The sequence below is a fragment of the Procambarus clarkii genome, chromosome 65 (genome assembly GCF_040958095.1).
Source record: "Procambarus clarkii isolate CNS0578487 chromosome 65, FALCON_Pclarkii_2.0, whole genome shotgun sequence".
NCBI classification, from domain to species: Eukaryota; Metazoa; Arthropoda; class Malacostraca; order Decapoda; family Cambaridae; genus Procambarus; species Procambarus clarkii.
In genome coordinates, this window is record NC_091214.1 from 1,286,916 (window position 1) to 1,292,915 (window position 6,000).

Sequence of the window (6,000 nt, forward strand, 5' to 3'; positions counted from 1 at the left end):
TGCGAAATTTTGAGAATTGAAGGCCAAAATATCACATATCGTGATAGTACATGAAATAGTATCGAAATACTGGTAAACATGAATATATATATCGAAATATCAAACAACATGGAAACGTGAAAGAAGTCACTATTATACAAAATTGAGGATTTTAACTTCGAATCATAAAGCGAGGTTTCGCTATTATTAGATCCAAGAAAAGACATATGAGAATGTTGTTCCCGATACATATGATGAAAATCAATGTGTTTTCATTAGAATTAACTAAATTGTTCCGATTTTACGTTTATATTACCGATGGAAGATGTACACGTAAAACCGCTCTATACCGGCTGAAACGTCGATATATGCAATAAAAACCGAACTTCTCCCCTTTACAATATCTTACTCAGTATTTTAACGAGAATACAAATAGATAATTGAAAATGAAAGTATTTAAGGTTAATATCTAATCAATTATGTGTTTGCATCATTTTTATCGTATATTTAATGAATTAATACCAATAAAACTGAAATTTCAGAAAAACGTGGAAAAACGGCAAAATATTGCCTAATTCGATGATATTTTGTTTAAATCACATAAAGGAAAAGGGTGAAAATATTGCTAAATTCGATGATTTTTAGTACGAAACAAAATGCTTGAAAACTTGCTTTAAATGCAATATTATGCGAAAATCTGAGAATTGAAGGCCAAATCTGATATCGTGATACTAAATGAAATAGTATCGAAATATTGGTAACAATGAATATATATAGTAATATCAAACTACATGAAAAATGTGAAAGAAGTCACTATTATACGAAATTTGAGGATTTTAACTTCGAATCATAAAGCGAGGTTTCGTATTATTTAGATCCAAGAAAGACATATGACATATGACAACGAGAGTGTTGAAGAGGCTCAAGGGAGTGGATGAAGAGAGTGATGCAGAGGGTCAAGAGAGTGACGCAGAGGCTGAAAGAGTGTGGTGCAGAGGCTCAAGAGAGGATGAAGAAGCTGAAGAGAGTGATGCAGAGGCTTAAAAAAGTGAGGCAGAGGCATAAGAGAGGGATGAAGAGGCTCAAAGAGAGTGATGCAGAGGCTGAAGAGTGCTGCAGAGGCTCAAGAGAGGGATGAAGAGGCTGAAGAGAGTGATGCAGCGAGCTCAAGAGAGGGATGCAGAGGCTCAAGAGAGTGATGCAGAGGCTTAGAGAGTGACGCAGAAGCTTAGGAGGGGATGCAGAGGCTCAACGAGAGTAATGCAGAGGCTTAAGAGGGTGATGCAGAGGCTCAAGAGAGTGATGCAGAGGCTTGAGAGAGGGATGCAGGGGATCAAGAGAGTGATGCAGAGGCTCAAGAGAGAGATTTCAGAGGCTTAAGAGAGTGATGCAGAGGCTTACGAGAGTGATGCAGAGGCTTAAGAGAGTGATGCAAAGGCTTAAAAGAGGGATGCAGAGGCTCAAGGGAGGGATGCAGATGCCCAAGAATGAAATGCATAGGCTCAAGAGAGGGATGCAGAGGCTCAAGTGAGGGATGCAGAGGCTAAGGAGAGGGGATGCAGAGTGCTCATGAGAGTGATGTAGAGGCTCAAAAGAGGGATGCAGAGGCTTAAGAGAGTGATGCAAAGGCTCTAAGAGAGTGATGCAGAGGCTCAAGAGAGTAATGCAGAGTCTTAAGAGGGTGATGCAGAGGCTCAAGAGAGTGATGCAGAGGCTTGAGAGAGGGATTACCGATGGAAGATGTACATGTAAAACCGCTCTAATTCGGCTGAAACGTCGATATATGCAATAAAAACAGAACTTCTCCCCTTTTCAATATCTTACTCAGTATTTTAACGAGAAACATATAGATAATTGAAAACGAAGTATTTAAGGTTATTATCTAATCAATTATGTGTTTGCATCATTTTTATCGTATATTAATTGAATTAATACCAATAAGCGAAAATTCACAAAAACGTGGAAAAACGGCAAAATATTAGCCTAATTCGATGATATTTTGTTTAAATCATATAAAGAAAAAGGGGATGATAAAACGTCAAAATATTGCTATATTCAATGATTTTTTGCACGAATCAAAATGCAAGAAAACTTGCTTAAATGCAATGTTATGCGAAATTCTGAGATTTGAAGGCCAAATCACATATCGTGATACTACATGAAATAGTATCGAAATATTGGTAAATAATGAATATATATACGTAAATATCAAACTACATGAAAAACGTGAAAAAAGTTCACTATTAAACCAAATTTGAGGATTTTAAACTTCGAACTTCATAGAGTGAGGTTTTTGTATTATTTAGATCCGAGAAAACACATATGACAATGTTGTTTCCGATACAAATGATAAAATCAATGTGTTTTCATTAGAATTAACTAAAATGTTCCTGATTTTCCGATTAAAATACAGATAGAAGATGTACACGTAGAACCGCTCTATTCCGGCTGAAACGTCGATATATGCAATAAAAACAGAACTTCTCTCCTTTTCAATATCTTACTCAGTATTTTAACGAGAAACAAATAGATCATTGAAAATGAAGTATTTAAGGTTATTATCTAATCAATTATGTGTTTGCTTCATTTTTATCGTATATTTAATGAATTAATACCAATAAACTGATAATTCACAAAAACGTTGAAAAACGGCAAAAAATTGCCTAATTCGATGATATATTGTTTAAATCACATAAAGGAAAAGGGGATGATAAACGTCAAAATATTGCTAAATTCAATGATTTTTGGTACAAAACAAAATGCAAGAAACTAGCTTAAAAATGCAAAGTTTGCGAAATTCTGAGATATGACGGCCAAATCACATATCGTGAGAAAACATGAAGTAGTATCGAAATATTGGGTAAAAACGAATATATTTACGTAAAATCACACTACATAAAAAACGCGAAAAAAGTCAATATTTTACCATATTTGAGGATTTTAACTTCAAATCATAAAGCGAGGTTTCGTAATAAGAAAATCCAAGAAAAGACATATGACAATGTTTTTTCCAATACAAATGATAAAAATCAGTGCTTTTTAATTAGAATTAACTAAATTGTTCCTGATTTTCCGTTTATATTACCGATGGAAGATGTACACGTAAAACCGCTCTAATCCGGCTGAAACGTCGATATATGCAATAAAAACAGAACCTCTCCCCTTTTCAATATCTTACTCTGTATTTTACGAGAAACAAATAGTTGATTGAAAATGAAGTATTTAAGGTTAATTTCTAATCGATTAAGTGTTTGCATCATTTTTATCGTATATTTAATGAATCAATAACAATAAACTGAAAATTCACAAAAACGTGGAAAAACGGCAAAATATTGCCTAATTCGATGATATTTTGTTTAAATCACATAAAGGATGATAAACGTCAAAATATTGCTAAATTCGATGATTTTTAGTACGAAAGAAAATGCAAGAAAACTTCCTTAAAATGCAATATTATGCGAAATTCTGAGAGTTGAAGGCCAAATCACATATCGTGATACTACATGAAATTGTATCGAAATTTTGGTAAAATGAATATATATACGTAATATCAAACTACATGAAAACCGTGAAAAAAGTCACTATTATACCAAATTTGAGGATTTTAACTTCGAATCATGGAGCGAGGTTTCGTATTATTTAGATCCAAGAAAAGACATATGACAATGTTGTTTCCGATACAAATGATAAAATCAGTGTGTTTTCATTAGAATTAACTAAAATGTTCGTAATTTTCCGTTTATATACCGATAGAAGATGTACACGTAAAACCGCTCTATTCTGGCTGAAACGTCGATATATGCAATAAAAACCGAACTTCTCCCCTTTTCAATATCTCACTCAGTATTTTCACGAGACACAAATAGATGATTGAAAATGAAGTATATAAGGTTATTATCTAATCAATTATGTGTTTGCATCATTTTTATCTTATATTTAATGAATTAATACCAACAAACTGATAATTCACAAAACGTGGAAAAACGGCAAAAAATTGCCTAATTCGATGATATTTTGTTTAAATCTCGTAAAGGAAAAGGGGATGATAAACGTCAAAATATTGCTATATTCAATGATTTTTAGTAGAAAACAAAATGCAAGAAACTTGCTTAAAAATGCAAAATTTGCGAAATTCTGAGATATGACGGCCAAATCACATATCGTGAGAAAACATAAAGTAGTATCGAAATATGGGTAAAAACGAATATATTTACGTAAAATCACACTACATGAAAACGTGAAAAAAGTCAATATTTTACCATATTTGAGGATTTTAACTTCAAATCATAAAGCGAGGTTTCGTATTAAGAAGATCCAAGAAAAGACATATGACAATGCAATACAAATGATAAAAATCAGTTCTTTTTAATTAGAATTAACTAAAATGTTCCTGATTTTCCGTTTATATTAACGATGGAAGATGTACACGTAAAAACCGTTCTAATCCGGCTGAAACGTCGATATATGCAATAAAAACATAACTTCTCCCCTTTTCAATATCTTACTCTGTTTTTTACGAGAACCAAATAGTTGATTGAAAATGAAGTATTTAAGGTTAATTTCAAATCAATTATGTATTCGCATCATTTGTATCGTATATTTAATGAATTAATAACAATAAACTGAAAATTCACAAAAACGTGGAAAAACGACAAAATATTGCCTAATTCGATGATATTTTGTTTAAATCATATAAAGGAAAAGGGGATGATAAACGTATAAATATTGCTAAATTCAATGATTTTTAGTACAAAACAAAATGCAAGAAAACTTGCTTAAAATGCAATATTATGCGAAATTCTGAGAATTGAAGGCCAAATCACATATCGTGAGAAAACATGAAGTAGTATCGAAATATTGGTAGAAATAAATATATACTACATATATCAAACTACATGAAAAACGTGAAAAAAGTCACTATTATACCAAATTTGAGGATTTTAACTTCAAATCATAGAGCGAGGTTTCGTATTATTTAGATCCAAGAAAAGACATATGACAATGTTGTTTCCGATACAAATGATAAAAATCAATGTGTTTTCGTTAGAAATAACTAAAATGTTCCTGATTTTCCGTTTATATTACCGATGGAAGATGTACACGTAAAACCGCTCTAATTCGGCTGAAACGTCGATATATGCAATACAAACCGAACTTCCCCTTTTCAATATCTTACTCAGTATTTTAACGAGAAACAAAAAGATAATTGAAAATGAAGTATTTAAGGTTATTATCTAATCAATTATGTGTTTGCATCATTTTTATCGTATATATAATGAATTAATACCAATAAACTGATAATTCACAAAAAGGTGGAAAAACGGCAAAATATTGCCTAATTCGATGATATTTTGTTTAAATCCCATGAAGGAAAAGGGGATGATAAACGTCAAAATATTGCTAAATTCAATGATTTTTAGTACAAAACAAAATGTAAGAAACTTGCTTAGAAATGCAAAATTTGTGAAATTCTGAGATTTGACGGCCAAATCACATATCGTGAGAAAACATCAAGTAGTATCGAAATATTGGGTAAAAACGAATATATTTACGTAAAATCACACTACATGAAAAACGCGAAAAAAGTCAATATTTTACCATATTTGATGATTTTAACTTCAAATCATTAAGCGAGGTTTCGTATTAAGAAGATTCAAGAAAGGACATATGACAATGTTGTTTCCAATACAAATGATAAAAATCATTGCTTTTTCATTAGAATTAACTAAAATGTTCCTGATTTTCCGTTTATAATACCGATAGAAGATGTACGCGTAAAACCGCTCTATTCCGGCTAAAACGTCGATATATGCAATAAAAACCGAACTTCTCCCATTTCAATATCTTACTCAGTATTTTAACGAGAAACAAGTAAATAATTGAAAATGAAGTATTTAAGATTATTATCTAATCAATTATGTGTTTGCATCATTTTTATCGTATATTTAATGAATTAATACCAAAACTGATAATTCACAAAACGTGGAAAAACGGCAAAAAATTGCCTAATTCGATGATATT